This window comes from Ammospiza nelsoni, chromosome 15 (genome assembly GCF_027579445.1).
Source record: "Ammospiza nelsoni isolate bAmmNel1 chromosome 15, bAmmNel1.pri, whole genome shotgun sequence".
Lineage (NCBI taxonomy): Eukaryota > Metazoa > Chordata > Aves > Passeriformes > Passerellidae > Ammospiza > Ammospiza nelsoni.
The window spans coordinates 2,726,164-2,746,057 of NC_080647.1; the positions used below are offsets into that span (position 1 = coordinate 2,726,164).

The 19,894-nt window shown below is 39.9% G+C and overlaps 1 protein-coding gene across 1 annotated transcript in view; it reads right to left on the minus strand.

Moving 5' to 3' along the window:
• Window positions 1-19,894, minus strand: part of PCDH11X (protocadherin 11 X-linked) — a 78,399-nt gene that overhangs the window by 57,988 nt on the left and 517 nt on the right. The window lies entirely within an intron of this gene.

Below are 19,894 nucleotides of genomic sequence, written 5' to 3' on the forward strand. Positions count from 1 at the left end.
AATCCATGGAATTGATCTCCAAACTGCACTTGCAGGATCCCAGCACTCAGCATTCTGTGCTCTTCCCTCCACAATTCCCACAACCAAGTATTGCCAATCCATGGCAGTGACACGTTCAAGGAGCAGCTCATTCTGAATTCAGGCAATGGGCCTCTGGAAGTTAATGTTACACCAAGTAACACTAAAGACAGTTTTCATTTAAGTCACTGCAAGTGCACTGGAGGAAAAAGAGCATAAATGAAAGAATTTATCAAACTTTGAACACCAAAATATACATGAAATAGCATTACTTCTCCAGGAAAGCTCTCTTCGGGGTGCCAGGCAAGTTGTTACACAAATATTTTTATGAACCTTGATTTTTTATTTGCTGTGCTTTGTTTGGGATCATCATTGCTGGATTCTTGTTGATTTTAAACCAGGTTTGGGAGTCACTTAGTGACTAGCATATTTCTTCTAGGCAGCAGCAAAAGCAGCACTTCATACAAGCCCTTGTAGACAATTTTAGATAATTTCCTTCCTCTATGCTATTTTAGGAAATATATTTCAGGAGCAAACACTGAAAAAATTAATAAACAGCAAATGAATGTTTGTTATGCGAAAAGAATCTACACCACTGTATCCAACAATTTCAAGCCATAACAGCAATGAGGATTTCATTGCAGGTATTCCTGGTGATTAATAGCCAGATGAGTTTTGTTGACTACTGCAAGCAGCAGTTCCTTTCAGGCTGTCAATAATCCCTGAAATACTTTATTAGCTCAATTGCTGTTGCTGTAATGATATTAATTTTGATTGAATGCCATTTGTGCCACCCTTTTGAAGGCCCACAGGTACTGATGTGCGACTTGAGATTGAGGCTTTTCACAGCTTTCCTTATCTGCCATTTCATTTTATCAACTGCTGACTTTTTATGTGTAAGTATGTATCTATAGATCAGAAAAGGCAATTGGAACCATGAATACAGGCATTTACAACAAAATGTGAACTCAGATCTAAAAGTGATAACAACACAGGTATTAAAAAGAGTGGAGCTAATGCAGGTGCACTGGCATAGAACATCACAAACAATGCCAAGTCTCTGTGAATAATCCACATTTTCATTGTTTGTGAGAATCACCTAACAGAGTATAGCTGTCCTCAAACACATCAGTGCTGAAAACTTGCATCCAGCATTTTAACACCAATAGGACAAAGCAACATATCACTATGGGAATCAGCTGGAAATCTGAAGTCTTCAGTAGTTTATCAATTCTTTGCTGGCAGGAGAAATTTTTACATTTATCTCCTTGGAAATGGAAAAGTAAAAAATGAAAGTTCTGAGGTGTGTGAGAAAGTGTTGTTTTTCTTTTTTTTTTTTTTTTTGCAATAAAATCTTATCCCTTTACCACACTCTTTATGAGATTAAATGTTTTGTAAGCACATTTATGAAAAGGACTATATAGTGGGGTGACCTACAAATTCTCCACCAGTCTTCACATACCCATTCCAGGGGTAAGACCAGATGTGATAAACAATCCCATCAGTGAGAGCTTTACCAGTGTCTAAGGATTTCACCAGTCATGTTCAATCCACACCTAACTTAGGACCCATCCTGGTCTGTGCAGCAGGCAGAGTCATAGCCAGGCATGGAAAAGAATTCTCTGAACCTCCTCAGGTGCGTTTCAGCAAGGTGGCTGCATGCTCCCTTTGGCACATTGTGCATTTATTGTTTGTATTGCATTTATTGCATTACATGATGTCAAATACACTGCTCTTTCCTAAATAGTAAATATTGATGGGACATAGATAAGAGTCGTGGCTCCAGGATTTGGGAGTCCTGGATATATTTTAACTTTGGTGGCAACTTCTTGATTGAGGTTCTCAAAGCTTTAATGATCAGACAATGAAGACAATTCAGACATGGATGTAAGATAAGTAATAATAACAGTTGGATCCTGTGGTACCTACACCTACAGTCCAGTAAGACCCATCAAATAAACTATTTATCACAAGGGGAAAACTGAAATTCTTGTGCCAGGCATGAAAAACCCCAAAGCACTGCAGCAGTGTGAGGAAAACACCAAGGACCAGGACACACCACGTAGCACGACAGAGTATTGCACACCTTGCAGCATGGATGTGTTTCTTTTTTCATTGGGGTCCCACATTGTGTGCTGCAATCCGAGTGTGTTTAAGAGCCTTGGAAACACAGCAGGTAGCTGACAGCACTGTGCTTAGCCCCACGCCGGGACTTCCCAGGAACCAGAGAATCCTTCCCGTTGGAACAGCCCTGGGCAGGGCCACAGTCCAACCTCCTGCCCTGAAATGTGTCAGAACCCAATTCACAGCAGACTGCTGCAGGTTCTGGCCAGTTGGATCTTGCAAACCTCTGGGCACGGAGATTGTGCAGAGTTTTTGGGCAGCTTGCTTCGCTGTCTTTATGGTGACAGTGGCAAAGGCTACTGTTCACATTCCAGAAATGAACAATAAATGACTTACATTCAAGTCTGGGTATTAATCTGAACTATTTGGGTCTTTCCCCCTCTTGGGGGGACAAAGACTCATTTACTCAGTTAAACACACCCATCTCAGAACCACAGGTGCTGGTGTGGAGGAATTGAGAACAATGCTCCCCAAAAAGAATCAGCAGTGATTGCACAGGCAAGCATTATTCTGGTCGCCAGGTAGAACAACAATCTGTATGCATACTTGATATGCAGACACCTTATAAATAGCTAATAAATGATTAAATGAAATTGCTGTTTTCATAATGAATTAGTACAAGATCTGTTGTACATAATGTTTGGAATATTTAAATGGTTTAACATACTCCAGTTATAAGTACTCTGCAGCTGGCTCTTACAACACAGAATCATCACTTAAGTATTTTTAAACTGTTTATATGTTTCATTAAAATATTCCAGAACTTGTATATCTTTTTTTTTTTTTTTTATAATCATTTGTAATTGCTGAGGTCAAATCACAGACCAGTTCTCTGACAAAAAGAAACCAACAATGGTTCCCTCTTTGGGCAGAATGGAACAGAGCAGAAAAGGGGGCTTGATTTGCATCACACTTGAATATAAACTGCAGCAGCTGCTGCATTTGATCAAGATAAAATTTCTTTCCCCAGATCTCATTCTGGGAAGCAAAATGCCCTTTTTTCTAAATCAGCTGTGAAACTGAGCCTGGTTACATAACATACATTCTTCCCAAGTTCCCAACACGCTGTATTTGCCCAGGGGAGACTTGGATCTTGTACAAAATTTGTTCTGAATCTCCAGTAATTCTCCCCCAGATTTCCAGTGTCTGTGGAGCTACAACATGTTCAGTGCTACACACCAACACTGCAAACACTTGAAGGATAAAGGGAAAAATTTGGCTGCTCCAAGATCATTCTTTTCCATTCTGAGGGATCCTTCCATACACATCTGTGTGATTCAGCCTCTGAACATGTGAAAACCTTGCACCAGGCAATTCTCCTCTTATTCCATGAAAAGAACATTATGGGACATGGCAGTCAACATGCATTTTCCATATTTCCTATTGGCTCCATGTTTTGTCCAATCAATCTGTCAGAATGTGCACGGAACATGAGATACCGTGTCCTCTGGAAGTGCATGTCATTTGCTATCTGAATAAACAGGTGAAGAAAAGTGAAACAGCCCTGGTGGTGTCAGGTGAGGCGGTATTTCTGTCATCCTCATAATTGGCACACTAATCAGAACCGTGAAACCTTTAAACTAAAGCAAAATAAAAGAATAAACTGGCTCTTAACATCAAACTAAAAGCCTTATCTCTACAGAAAAGCTCTGCAACAAAGAAAAAAGCATTGCTGGCAGTCTGAGGCAGTGCCTGCACGCAGCAATGGTTTATACAAGTGCAGACAGAGCAATTTCTAATGAAGTAAAAGCAGAGTGAAATGGCCTCTAACCAACTCCACGGGCAGCACCACGTGTGTGGTACAAGCAGTGTTCTCTCACAAGGTGCACTGAGCCATGGCAAACGTGCATTATTTTACAGAGATACAATTTCACACACAAATTGCCACCACTCTGGTTCCTCAGCCATTATTGCAGTGGGACAAGTTTACCCAGGGCTGAGTTGAGCCTCTGAATTTTGAACCTGTCTCGCCTTTTCTACAGTTTCATCACATTTTGCCTGAAAATAAGCTAGAAGGGCTGTGTCTCCCATTCTGCTAAACCCTGCATCTCATTTCCCTTCAGCAAATTTCCACAGCACTCACAGGACACCATCTATCTTACAGTCCCTTAACTACTTCTGAAATGAAGACATACTGACAAAAATACATGAATATTCATGAGATGAATATTGAAGAAACTGACACATTACATTCCTGACATATTAAAAACTAGTTCCTTTTCTTGAATTAGTATGCACTGAGTTTACAGGAATTAAATGAAATGGGGTGAGTTAGAATAACCTTTCATGAAGACCTTTGACAGGAGGATTCATATATGATAAACCTGCAAACATGTCAGCCATTGAACTTGAGGTATGTCAATGTCATTGGGTAGGATTTTGTAGAATTTAATCCTCCTAAGGGGAGATTTTACCAAAATAATTTACCCCTTTGGATCTTATACAGAGCAAAATATTTCTGCATCTCTCACATAACTTTATAGTAAAAACACAGTAATTCTCTGTACTAGTATGGAATATCATCCCTGTTGCAACATACTAGAATTCTGTAATTCTGTCCTATGCTTTGGGTAAAGTGTCTCATTTGTACCAAAACTCCAATAAATCCTTTGATGTTGCCATAAGCAGGATGTCAATCAAAGCCAGACTGAATCACAACATCAGCTTCCCCAAAAACTTAGTTGCAAAGAAAAAAAAAAACTAATTTGACAGTTTCCATGCATCCTCTGTTCAGCATTATTTAACTCTGCACTTCTGTTTTTGCCTCTTAACCACTCTGAATTAGGAACCATCAACTTCATCTGCACATTTTAGCATTTTCCTTCAGCACTTGGGTGCTTCTCCATGAGAATTTAATGTTTCATCTTGGTTTGTGTTCCCTGATAGCTTGGCAAAAGGGCTGAGGCTTTCTGATTTCTTCCTCAGTACTTCAGTCTTGCCTCAAAGCCTGTCTTTATTGTGAAGCTCCAGTGCCACACTTTGTGTGCACACACTCCCCTCACCCTGGCACTCTGCCTTGGTATTGCAGCACTTTCATCTCAGTGCTGTGCAGTTCCAGCCATGCACCTCTGCAGCCAAGTCGTCTCATCCAGGAGATTTCCTCCAAGACTCTGCTCTGGTTCTTTCCCCCTGTAAATTTACCAGGCTTAGGGCAGACACAGCTCAGGCACTCAACGCAGCTCCCAGGTAATGCAACGTATTCTCCTCCATCCCTCCAAAATGAATGGGCAAAAATGAATGAACAAATGAATGAAGGAATGATCAGCTGCTGACACAAAAAGTTAAGGCACTGAGGTTTGCCCAGCTTGTTCTCTCTCTGTTATCCTGATACATCCAAAACCCCTGGGAGGAAACCACCATGGGAATTCTGTTGCTCCTGGCTGGGTCCCCTGTCCAGTGGTGCTGCCACCAGTACTGCTGGTGTAGCACTCCTGTCACTGCTGCCTTTATTTTGTGTCTGCATGGACCAATTTCACTCTTCTTCAAACCAAATCAAGCAATGTTTTTCTGTGTTTTCAGACAGAGGACACTAACAGGAGAATGACATCAGGCTTCACTTCTTTCACAGCACATCCAAGGCTAGCGTGTCTCTGGGATCAGTGCTGGAAAGAAATAGTCACACAGAATTCCACATTTTGACAGAACAACTCTTCCTGGGTCAGGAAATGATTGTTGCATGAGAAAAAAATATACTAATAAAGATTAATTAATCTTTTTTTTTTCCCAAGTTGGCCACTTCACTGAGCATTCATGGAACAGTTAATACATTAGATATTCTCAAAGCAAAGCAAGCATCTCCTAAGCACTGAAAATATTTTTTTCATTAAATGCACAAAGTTGAATTTTTATATATGTCTGAAAAAGGAGATACTGTAACTTTGAGTGGCATATGCTAGATACAATCCATGTTTTTTATAAGTCAGTGCAGCTCAAAAGACATCAATCAAGATGTGCAGATTTATATAGCTGCAAGAAAGCCTTATACATGTATGAAAGTTTACACGAGATACTGTAAATATATTCAGCTCTCTTAACACCGTATTTATTTTTGTAGGGAAAAAAAATCAATTTTTCTTTCTATTCCAAGATGCCTTCCTTTAAATAATTCGTTAAAAAAACAGTGGCAGGTTTGGGTTCAGTTTTTTCCCCTCATCTCAGTGATCCATTAGTTAGAGTTCCACCAGTAAATCACTGGTCAGTGAGATGAAAGAATCACATCAAGCTGTCCAACTTTTAAACCTTATTCTTTGGTAAGTGTTGGGCAAGAGAAAGAGGAAAAATACAACAAGCAATGAACAACATTCTTATTATGGTCCTCATGGTGTCCTGAAAGCAGAGGGGTTGGGAGATAATGGCAACATGAAGCTATTTACAACTTGTTAACCTTAATGCTGGGCTTGGAGAGCCAAACTGTCTGTGCACTAGCTGGCATCTTTCCTAAAATCTTGCAAGCCTTTGTGAAGCAGAGTTCTAGGAGTGCAAATCATCTTTTGGCACGATGAGCTTTCCTAGCAAGAAATGTTCCTTCCAGGGCCCGTGTCTGTGGAAAAGTAGGAGTCAGTGGGAGACAAACAGGCACAGAAGGGTGGCAGTGGAAAATGAAAATTGGCAAAATGCTTTCCAGTCATGTCGAGAAATGACAGTCCACGAGTAAATTCTTGCAAAAAGGAATGTAAAGAACATAAGATCTACCATTGCACCACCGGTATTTAAGATACACCCAAACACAACGTCAGTACAAAGCACGTCACAAGGCGTTTTCATTAACCTCCCACCAGCAGGCTGCATCACAAAAATCATTCTGCCTGGATGAGTGCATTCCTTTACATTTTGTGATATTTCAGCCTTATGCAAGAGCAGACCTGAAGTCTTTATTCTTGTCTTGATTTACCTTTCTGGTCAGCCACGCTGTTACAAACGCCATGGCTGAAGCCTGCTCAAGAGGATTCTGCACATGTGCCAGGTCAGAGATGGATTTTTATTGGGTCTGCCTCATGAAGGAGCTTGCCCAAAGCCTGAAAGTTTAATGTCCAGCTTAGACCAAGGACATAAATCATGCCTTTTATGGCCACAGCATGTCCGTGCCTACACATGGGCCCACATCGGCTTTTAACAGGAAAAAAAAAAGAATAAACTAAAATGCACATACACACATCTTCAAAAAACTACTCAGCAGCAGATAATCTTTACAAAACATTAAGAAAATTCAGCAGAAACATCAATCCTTTTGGTGTGATGGCGATTTTACTTTGGAGCCCTGCTTATTTCCAGTCTGACAATAAATTCAGATTGGCAGTTGTGTACTAAACTGGTGAGATGATGTTGTGAATGGCAGTGTCAGCTGAAATACACCCTGCTCGTCATGATGAGGCTCTGTGAGTACAGCAGTTTGTTCTGCATATTATTTGCAGAGGGGGTGACCTCTTGGAAAGCTGAGTGGCTGTGAAACCCCTGTTGTTGTGTTCAACAGATGTGGGGGGGACACAGCTCACGTTTCCTTATTCTCCAAGTTTTCACAGCATTTGCGCTTCACTGAGGAGCTACACCAACCAAAAAATGCCAGAATTCACCCCAAATACAAGAAAACTGTCCTTCCCATTCCTTTTCTGGAGTTTTCTGAAGAAACAGGAGATATTTGGCTGCAAAACATCTTCAGCTGAATCTTAGGTGACCAATTAAAACCTTTCAAGGATCGAAGTTTTTGACAAGTTAGTTTAGAAATACTTATCTGCCTTTTATCTTTTAGTAGTATATTCAAAACCATTCCCTTTATTGCATCTGTAATGCTTCAGATAAAAAAATGATGAAGCAATTTCATCACAAATGATGAGTTTTTATCAGCATTGCTGCTGGGTCAGTCAAGCTTGAGTGAGTAGTCAAGGGTATGAAGTGCCTTGTGGAAAGACAAACCTTTAACCAGGCCTCTGCTGTCACTTGTAAATTTACCAAAAAATGTAACTTCTTTTTCCTTTTTTTTTTTTAATTCATTTATTCAATCTACAAACCTTTTATTAATTCATTTTCATTTAATTGAGGAAATCAGAACACAAGACCCTCCAAATTGATTATCTGTTCAGGAAGGGGTTTTTCTGGCACTGCACTGGTTTTTGAAATCTAGAAATGAAGGAAACATTTATCTCAGGCTTCTTCCCTTTAAACTCAGATCATTGTAGTCATACCTAAAAAATTCTCCAAACAGTGAATCTGGTTCTGATTTTGCAAACAGACTTACTTTAGTCCTACTTTGTATTTCAGTGCACAATGCAGCAACACAGATCATTTAAAGAGAAACAGCTTTTTGGTTTGTAAATCATCTTCAGGGCTTCTGCTTCAGAAGAAGTGTGCAGATCACTCACATTCATCTTCCCTTTAACGACTGCTCCCAGTAGAATGTTTACAGTTTTTTTAACCTGTAAATCTGATGACTCTCTCAAGAGATTCATTAAAAACTTGAACAGGATTTTCTTCTCCTACAACAAACAATACTCTGATAACACTTTCTAATAATGAACACATTCCAAGGGAAATTGAAAATCTGTGATTTCCCTGTGGTCATAGAGCCCATACATGGTATCTTTGATGGTAACTATATATTAAATTACACTCTCTTGCCTAGATATGCTTGAAATTATGGATATTTGAAATTTGTTTAGGGTAATTCAAATCAGGGGAGGATCAGAACAACTATATGTGTTTTGAATTTCTGGGCACCATCCTTTATTTGCATAACTTTTACTGCAGTTGCACCAATGCAAAGCAAAACAGAAACAGTTCATATATATGTACCTCACCCAGAAGATTTAATATAAAGTTTCTACCCTGAACAATTGCAGTATGTTAACTAAAAGAGCATGGGTTAGGACTGGAGTGGTGTAAGTAGCTCACTTTATGTCCAAAGCTGACCATGGACAGTGCTGTGTCCTATTCCTGACCATCAGGCAAGGAGAAGCTTTTGCTGAATTCCCATCAGCTCATTCTGGTTCACCAGGGCATTTCAGTTCTAAATCTTTATCTCGTGAGATAGCCATCTCTAAATTCAAGATGGAATAAAAGTAATTGGTAAATGTTCCCAGTCGGCGGCAAAAATAGAAACCGAAATGATAAAGAGTAACTGAAAACCAGTTCATCCCCTCCTCCACACAGGGAAAAAATGGCAAAAAATTATTTTCTGCTGGAGATGACTAATTATATTGACATTTTTTATATTCAGCACCATCAGGGTTGATTGTCTCAAAGCAAGCCTAAGCCCCACGTTAAAATGCACTCTAAAAAGCAGAGTACATGGTACAGATAGCTCGCTATGGCTCAGGATTTTCCTAAAGAATATTCTGCATAATTAGGAGATTCTACAACATTTAGTAGATCAACACTTTATTATTAAATTTTCTAGTAATGGAAAAGCAGTCCCTACATAAGGTACCTCCTGGAACTCAGGGAAACTTTGATTTAGCTTCTTGGCCTACCCAAGATTTCCCTGTACGCCATCTGCTCTTTTCATTTATTTAAAATCCACATCTGCAGGGTTCTGAAAACATCAGGCTGAGAGTGTCTAATGGTTCAAATGCAATACAGCCTTTACCACACGTTCATTAAGATAAACAAATAATTAGGATAAGCAGTTTTCATCAATGGAATCTGAAGGAAACAGTCCATAATTGTGGAACAACTACGCTAAATGTCCAACCTACTGCATGCAGCAGACATTCATTGAAATATTTAGTAACACCTGAGTATTTTTAAGGGGAAATGTTCTTTTGCAGACAGCAGAAACAAAATGGTACAGCAAGAGTCAAGGATGGAAAATACTGAATGAGTACTTGCAGTATTCTGCTGAGCTTTCAGTGAAAATTGGCCCAAATAAACCAACACAAACCCACGGAAGTAATTTTCAATCTAAATTTCAGCTAAATTTAGAATAGGCAGTATTATGATCCTTTTAGATGTACAAAAAAAAAGCAATGACATCATGTTAGACAGACAGCATGGGAAGCAAGTGAAACTACCAGAAATGAAGCTTTAACAACAAAAATCATGAAATGCTTGTTCACATTCACGCACCTTCATTGTTGCTTCCCAGCGAACAATTTTTGTTTGACTGCCTGTTTTGACAAATAATTCAATGATAAAACAACAAATAAATTAGAACTTCTGTAACCATAAATATTCTTTTTAGAGGATTTTTATGATCCTTGGTTTCATTTGTAGGGATCTTTTATTATATTTAATCAAAGTACTTAAATTTCTGCCCATAAAAGCATTGTCTATTCTCAAACTGATTTGTTCTCATATCCTCCCAGCCACACATTGTTAAGTCCCTCTCTAGAAACTGCATTTCTCGCATTTTTCTGTAGGGAATCTGCCAATCCACCTCCAGTCACTCTTGTAGTCAAGAGCAATAAACCATCAACATGAAGCATCAGCAGAACACTCCTCACAAATACAAACAAAATTACACTCAAGCTAATGCGTCCACCCCAGAAAACCCTCAGGAAAAACTGAATTAACAAGTTTGTCTTACAGCTCTGAATGTCAACTAATGTAAGTTTTGTAGGACTAAGGGAAAAGAATCAGTCTCAGGTTCTCTTGCCCTCAGCTCTGTTAATAAAGCTGAGGCTTCTGCTTTCCAGTTGGCCTTTAAAGAAGAACAAAAATGAACAGCAGGGTTTCCTCGGAAAGAGAAAGGAAACTAAAAGGATTTTATAGATCAAAAGCAGTGCTTCAACCTGTATTCAGAAGGGCCCTGCTCAAAGTGAAGAGATGACTTGTTGAAGGCAGCCTTGTCTCTATAACCTCAGCTGAAGGAGGCCTCCAAAATTACACCAAATAGCACATTGTGAGCCAGGAATAGCAACCAGCGCTGAGATCCAACCCAGAAATAACAGCACTCTGCTCACTGGTTGGTTTCTCTCCTTGTCCTGCTCCTCTCCACCACCTGAACAACCAGAACAGCAAGGACAGAGCAAGCTCCTGAATTTGATCGAAAAATCACAGTTGAGACAAGGCAAAAAGCAGTGACCTACATAGAGGAGTCAATGTCTTTTTATAGAAGCACAGGGAAGTTCAGACTGGGAGACTCTAGAGAGTCTGTCTAGCCAAACCTGCTTCCAGCTTCTAAGTTACATTAGGCTGCTCAGGGCCTTGGGTCAAGCTTTGAACATTGCCAAGGATACTTCTGTATTTGCAGTGAACATTTTTGTAGTGAGCGAAAAGGAGAATCCGCTTCAAGTATTTCTTTTGGTTTACTACCAAGATTACCTAATGTGCTTGCAGCACTTCCAATCACCAGGAAACTCAGTGAGCAGAGGTTTTACATTCAGAAAACGTCAAGTGGCAAAGGAGCTAGTGCAAATTGGCATGTAGAACTCAGCCTAAAATCACACTGGTATCAAGAACAGCAGGAAACTCTTCATTTTGATGGAAATATGGGACTCCAAATAGGCCTCCCATTTCCAGGGTCCTTCAAAAACTGAGTAGAACCTTCAAAAGCTGAGAAGGAAAATGGGAAAATGGCTGTTGGCAACCCACAATGGATTTGACGTTTCTCCCTCCAAAACTGTTATGGCTGAGGTTGTAAAAATGACATCAGTGAAAGAACATTAAAAAATAAAAGGAAAGGAGGAAAATCTGCCATAAATGTGGCTCACAAAATGATGAATATCATCCTAAAACTGGTCTTATGGATCACAAAACAGTCTGTTAAAAATGTTAATTCCCTCAGCCCTCAGACTAAGAAATATCTGAGCACAACTAACTTTTGTGAGGCTCATCAACAGGTATTTTACTACCATAGTAACGCGCTGAAGCTGTTTCCAAGAGCATCTTGAAATTTCATCATTTCCACTTCACTTCCCCTCAGAGGTTTCCAAAAGACCTATTTGTAGTGCCACGGTTTTACATAAGTTTCATATGTACATGTAACCACCTACACAGCACTTAAAGGGGTGTCCTGACCAAGTTATCCCTTTAATCACTGGAGCATCCCAAATTTTTCAGAAAGCAATTTCTGTGGGCTGATTAGTATCTCCATCAACCAGTGTCTCGCAGTTCAGCAGATCAGCAAAGTGATTTCTGCTCCAGTAATGACTGAATCAAGACACAGATCCAATACTCTGAAGTGGCTGCGCTTACAGAATTTAGTTAATCCTGCAGTAGCCACACCTGCCAGCCTCTTAAACCTTTTTCCAATGATTCCTTTCAATGCTTTTTTTTTAGTATTTATAATACAATAGAGCCTAAAAGTACTGTACCTGCCAAAATGAATTACATGTAAAGAACTGAGACTCTCCACATTTTTTTGCAGAGGCACGTTGCACAATTTTGGATTCAGACATTACTTTTTAAATCCTCTTCTCTTGTTAAGTGCACTACAACAAAAGCACACTGACATTAAGGGGACTCATAGCAAATGGCATTTTTATAAAGCCAGATAAAGTTTTCATCAAATTTAACAGGCAAATATTCTGGGGTTTATGTCTTCCCACTGATGTTGAACAATGACCAAAACCTGAAACCTGCAGGATAAAAAAGAGCCAAAGGAAGCAGCTATGGGGCAACTGACCCAGTATAGGATGTTAAGCAGCCCCAAAGAGCAATAATACTTGCTTAATTAAGATTTATTTTTGTATTTTAAAATCTCCCTACCCAATGATTCCAACGAGTACTACTCAAACAGGGAATTGGAGCCAAATTCCATTCATATTGTAAGGAACCTCCTACTGAATGTAAGCTGTGGAAGGCAATGCCATCACAAAAATACTGTCCTAGCATAAAAAAAATTACCAGCACATTTACCTTTTTCTTCAGTTTAATGGATATTACAATGGATTTCAGATTTAACTCACAATTCCACCAGGAATCTATGATTTTATTAATAAAAGTAAATTATTTTCATCATAAATTCAGGTAAATTTCATCCAGTTCTTTTCCTGTTTATAAACTTCCTTCGGTGTTTTAACTTCTGTTTGTTGTCTAATTTTAGGTTAATGGAAAGTAGAGAGAATATTTCTTGTTTAGTGTAGTATTTCTTGTTTAGTGTGATTGTCCTATATGTAACCATGTCTTTTTCCAGTGCTGAGGGTTCCACTGCTTTTCCTGGACTGACTGGTTGATGTTTAACCATTTAATGAGCCACAAAACACAGAATGTTAAAAAAGGAGTAATTGGCCCCAAACTCAACCATCAAAGCACCAACTTTTCAGCTTCAAATAACGAATTTATTTCAAAGACAGTTGAGTCAAATTTAGAAGGTGAGAAAGAGCGGGCAGGAGTAAATTCAATTTACCTTGTTCTCAGGGATGGAAGAAAGCAGGAATTTTTAAGTTCTTCCATTAAAACACTGAAAACTGTTCGGAGAGCCCCTGGAATTGAGGCACCAGGGATAATTCCCTTCTGCACACAAGCTCAGGTTGCTCAGAGCCGCCGATGGCTCGGCACAGACACAGCCAGGAGGGCTCACTGCTCACAGGGCTGCCAGCACTCAACACATCCCACCTCATTCCTCAGCCAGAACACAACAGCTTCTGACCAGAGACACAAGTGAGCCATTTCTTTGAAAGCATTCAAGTCTTTGATTTCTGGCTTTTTTAAGTGGTCAACTTTTTTCTTTTTTTTTCTTTTTAATGATATGCCAAGTGTCTTTTTTCTCACCCTTTCTAGCTTGAAACACCTCAAGTTAATGTTCTGTGAACTGATCTCAAACATACTTTGCATTCTGCTTTAGGGTACTCCCAGTTCATGAAAATGGTTTTCTTTCTCTATGTGGATAAATCTAAACAAGATACACCTTGATATTTGAATGCGCACGTTGTCAAAAAACAAGTAACTGTAACTGATGGCTGATAATCCTGCAATTGTTTAAAGAGGGATTTTAAAGGAGTTTCTTGCTAAGAAATTGTGGTTTATGGTGTTCTCCTAGATATATTTAAAGGGCTTATATATGGTGGGGGAATATGTGAATACCAAAAATCTCATGATAGTTCTACTTTTCTAGTCATCATCATTCCAGATTGATTACAAACAATTAGAATACATTTATTTCTCAGAATCCAAGGTCCCTTCTGCAACTTTCCCTCCTCAGATTTCACTAATTCCATAAACAATTGCACATGTACAAGCATATGGGTTTTTTCCTGAAGTTTCTGGTGGAATCATAGCAGATAAAGAAGTAATAACTGCCAATTGAGCTGCCCCTTGGTCAGAGGACGAGGCCTCTGTAACAAGCTAGGAGAGCAAAACTCTTGATTTACTTTATATATCACATTTTCTTCAATAAGACATTAAATTACAGGTCTCCTGAACATGAATTTTAAACAAAGATCTCTGGATGTACACTCAGCTGACAAGCTGATCTCCTGGAGGACAGTCCCAATTACCAGAAACTGTTTCAAAACCCTTCACTAGAATCCATTCATTCTGGGAAGCCTCAAGTGAGGACAAGGTAGGGAGATGAACAGAAAATGAATTTTACGTATTCTTTCCCCAATTTTCATCCCCAAAATTGTTCCTGTGTTGCATTGCACTCCTGATTTTGATTTACAACACATTGCCACGTACATTTTCCAAGGGTCAATTAAATGGCTGACATAGTGAAGCCATTACTCCCTTTAATGATAGCTTTAGTTTCATCCTTGTATCCTCCATATATTTATAAATTACTGACAGCAACTATAATCTAAACAAACTACTACACTGAGGCCCTAAATCATTTGAGTTCAGAGTTATGTGTGCATGTTACAGCTCTTTAAAAGTCACCATTTAATGGAATTTCCAACCACTAGAGTTCCTCTGCACTTTTCTTTAGGGAATGCTAGGGCATTCTCTTTGGCTATTTAACAAGTCTAGGTCTTTCACCAGAAACATCCCACAAGTCTTAGGAAAATCTCTTTCCAGTTTGTGAATCCAAATTGCACCTTGACATGATGCCTCCAATTGAAGCTAGGCTCCATTTCAGGGAGAAAAATACCATCACACCCAAGGAAAAGCAAAGATCCAGGTAACTGTGTGCCTGTCAGGACACACAACTCCACATCTGTCAGGAGACAGGGAGACACAAACTTTTATAACTACAAAAGCAATCACAGAACCTGGAGATATGACTAAACATGGGTTTAAATGATTCCTTCCATCAGCAGAGATGAAAACTCAGTCATGAAACCTCCTTTCTCAAGAGGATTATTTTTAAAAAAGTGAACTAATGAAATCTGAGTTACAGGCTGGAGGGAGAGAGTGGCTTTTTTATAACTGTTCCCCATGCTCCATTTGATGCAGTTCAGTCATCCCCCAAGCATTTCACAATTTCCTTGGGGTGGGCATGCCTGTGCCTTGTGCCAGGGACTACAGCTGGAAACATGAGTGCATGTGGCTGCAGCGTGCCCACGTGTGAGAGCACGTATCCAGCACATCATACATTTCCATACATATACATTTATTTATTTAACAAGATGGCACAGTTGGTTAAATGAAATATGCTGTGCATAAGCATTATAAACTTACACTTGATTTTTTTCCCCTTTAGCATGTATTTCCTGCTACTTCAGTAGACAGCGTCGAGCGTACATAATTACTAATTAAATTCCTACAACAATAATAAAACTATGTCCTTAAGGATGTAACAGATAAACACTGATATGCAAACAGACTACATCACCAGTGACATCTCATTTCTAGACCGGCTTGGAGGAAGAAAATCTTCCCCCAAACAACCATATCACATCAAAGTAGAACACAAGGCAAGATGTTCCCTTGGCAGGAAGACAAAGCACAAGTTTCTGAGCATGGGAACTGCCACATCAAACCCCCCAGCAATGGCTTTAAAGACAGTGGGCACCTCTGCTTGTAATTTCACTGTTGAATTTGGAAGTCTCCAGTGACTTCAACATTAATCTGTCTCTCTAACAACGCATTTGGCTCTTTGATGGTCTGGTTACTTAGGTTCCTTATGCAAGTTAAATTAAGGAGAACAGCAACCATTTAAAAAGAGCTTCCTTGTAAAGGTAGTAAAGCATTTGCTGTTAAACTGGAAGAGTTCTGCCACCCCTGCAAGCAAAACTGCTCGACAGCAATGCCTTCAATACCACATGGACATGCAGAACTCCTGAAGGACTGGCAGAAGTTAAAAAATGTACTTAATGTAAGGCAAAAAGCAGTTATGGGAGGCCCTGCTCCACTAGGAATTTTTTCACAGATTGCAGGAAGATTTGGCTCAGGCCATGTTGGATCAAGAAGGCTAAATCTTGCATAATCTATGGGAAATCATATATTTCCAAAAAGTGTCAGAAGTAATTTCCAACAGGATTTGACCAAGCACAACGACAACAGACTTCAAAGGAAAAGAATACTTAATTGTGTCACAGTTTCTTACTTACTGTTAAAACTACCATGATTTGATTGTGTCCACAGACTAAATCCCACAGTGTTCTTCATCTGTATTTTAATTTCACATTAACTTCTCCTGACATCATGTTACTCCCTGTGTATCTGCACGGAGGATGAGTTTTCAAAGACCCAAGACAGACATGGTCACTGGTACTTCACAAAAGAAAGACAAATGCCACAAATTCCCTCAGCAAACTCTTTGCAGTAAGAGGTAATTGGGACAGAAGAATATTAATCTCCCTTAAGAATTTTTATGTAAATGGCAAACAATGCTCATTTATTTCATCCAGTCTAAAATATTTAGAATACAGGAAGCTGCATCTCGAACCCTGGCATTACATAGCATGAGCAACTGTACTCCGGGATCCACATGTATTTGTACTCCCAGGAAAAGGCTTCGGGATGCTTTAGACAAAGGAGTTCTGCGTTGTCCCCGCTGGCAGTCAGCTGAGGGGAAGCAGGATTGCCGGGCTGGCTGTTCCAGGTGAGCACCTGGCAAGTGAGAGCCAGCAGCATCGTCCCCAAAGGCTCCCAGCACCTGGGTCAGACAATCAGCACTATTCAAAACTGAAAGGCTCTCTTTGGCTCATTGAAAGGAAAACTTCATGGGTTACAATGCAAGGTTTGGGGTTTATTGTTCTTGAAATTTAACCCTCCAAAGAACTACCTGGAGCAGTGCCAAAGGCATTCGTTCTGACAGGGCGTGAAACTGAACAGAGATCTGACTAATTCCTGCTTGGAGCCAGTGCTGTCCTCCCTTAAGAAAAGTCCTATTGAATGTTTAACAACCGCAGGGTCCTTTCAAATTCAGGTAGAAACACTCAACTGGATCCAAAAGGGCCTTTTGAAAGGTTTTCCGGGTTTTCTTTCCCTTTTAACATCTCAATTTTTCATACAGGTGTTGTTTCCTGCTAAGCTTTCCATACACTCAACAGCACCAAATGCTATTAGACTTCATTGTTTTGGATATCTGTTTTTTCTTTTTCCTGTATGAATGTTTCAATTTAAGCTTGGAGCCGGTCCTTAAACCAGCTATTAAATTCCTAAGCAAATGGGTGTTTTAATGGAAAGGCTGACACACTCCTAACCGTGGGGCTCCACTATGAGATTACTCAAGTCCACCTAGAATACAAATGCAATACAGGACCACAGGTTCAGATCTTTGATCTCTTTTTTTTTGCAGAGGCTGTGATGTATAAAGCCAATTCCACTGTGCAGACAGTACTACACTGAATATAAATTATCCTTTAACTATAGAGAGGCTCACGTTTAAAGAAATGCTTCAAGAATGAACAATGCAGCCATGAAGTAGAGTTCTTCTGTAGCAAAAATACACACCAAGATCTGCATGGATAACCATGGTTTCAAAGGACAAAATTTCTTCCATTGCTGTTGTTTGATAAAAAATAGAGTAAAATCTGGAGTATTGGACATACAGAAGTACAGTTGGAGCATACTCTTTCCATTAAAAAAGCAAGCTAGGAATACTTGCTTTATTGCCCAGATTAAGCATCATTCCCCTAAGAGGCATAAAAAATTATTTTAAAATGTGGAAACCAACAGTCTCTACTGAATGTGGCTTGAAATTTAAACATGTCTTTTCCAGATACCTCTTCAGAGAAAGAACCTTCTGCCTACTGAGCTAACACTAAGCTCCCTGGAGTTAAGCCATGAATATTCTAAACCTATCTCTTACAATTCAAGAAAAGTTGCCTTTTGCCAAAATAAAATGCTTAAGAGGAGTTCAACAGGCTTATACTGCTTTTCCTCATTTTATTTAAAATAAGTGTTTCCGTCTCAACTTTATGCCAAAAACACAGCAAGAGAGAGACTGAGTTCTGGAGATGTTACCTGAGATTCTGCACACAAATGGGAAGACAAATTCCTTCTGAGAACATCAGCTATGCAGGGCTGGTTTGCAAATTAGCATTTAACCAACTCTTTTGCAGTTACAGAAAGGAATGTTGAGGGTTGTCACACGGATTTCTCTGCTGTTTATATCAGTTTCTTAGGTGGTGCTCAGCCATGGAGCATCCACGCTCTGGGATGTTTCTCCGCACGCCAACTTTGTTTGCGTGTGCGTGAATGTTAGTAAATAAATAAATAAATAAACAACTTTGTTCCTTATCTTACCTCTTTTGACCTGTGCAATCTGCCAGATCAATGCTACTTCCACTGCAGACAAGAAAAAAGTTACAATTTATCTTTCACTTAATCTTTTTTGTTGTCTTCGGGCTTCCTTTCAGCAAGGCTTGAAGAAGGTGCTCTTTGTGGCTCAGTTCTCTGTGCCAGAATACAACTGAGCACAAAAAGAATGCAAGGGTGAGCTGATAGTATCTACTGTCCTCAGCTCTGCTTTGGTTCAATAAACTTGAACATCTTCTCCCCTCCTCTGCCGATTGAGATAAGCAGCAACAATTACTCAAAATGCATTATCAACTCAAGCTCAGAAAGCAAGATCAGCTGAGCCGACTGCATCTCTCCCAGCCTCAGTTTCCTTCAGTGTCCGAGAATGGCAAATAGGTCCCTGCTTGCCTCTTGCCATGCACCTCGCAGCTACTTTACAGGCAACTACAGCCAGGCTGCAAAAGGAGAGTAAAGACACAAATCCTTTGCCTTCCACATCGCCTGCAAGGCTTCTGCCTGTAGCCTGCAGGCTGCAAGATCTGTACCACGATGGCAGAAGTCACAAACCATCCTTCCCTTCCCCACACGATCACGTTCTCTCCTTGCCTTTCTGTGTTCTGCTCTCTCCTTGCCTTTCCGTGGTCTCCATAGCTGAAACCAAGAATTCACTGGGCATCACTGCAATGCCTCTAACCAATTCTAACTGTATCCAGAGCCTGAGTCAATTAAAACACATTTCAGCTTCATCTGGTTTGCATCCCATTCCAGCACTCCACATACACAGCAACTTTAAGCTTACAGACATCCCTTCATGGTTCAAGACAATCCTTCAATCAAAGAACTTCATTTACAATCCAGCATAGTTTCTGCTTTCTCTGCTCTCCACAGCAGCCTGGCATTTTGATGCAATCCTCATTTAATGCAATCTCCATTACAGGATTATGATCACATCAATAAAATGTTCCATATGGGGTTTTTTGGGGTTTATTTTCGCATCCCTCACCCCCTCTCATTAATAGTAAGCACTATATCTGCAAAAAACAACAAATCAAACAGGCTGATGGGATGCTCTAGGGAGGTAGCGGGGGGTACACATTCAACAAAATGCAGCAGCCAATGCAAACTGCCCATCGGAGAGCGAGCCCGCGGATCTCCTCATTCCTGAGCTAGGCGAGTTGCTCAGTGTCCGCGCCGTGAGCACACATCCGCGCCGCGCTGTGCTACCAGACTAAAAATAAATACAGCTTTTGCA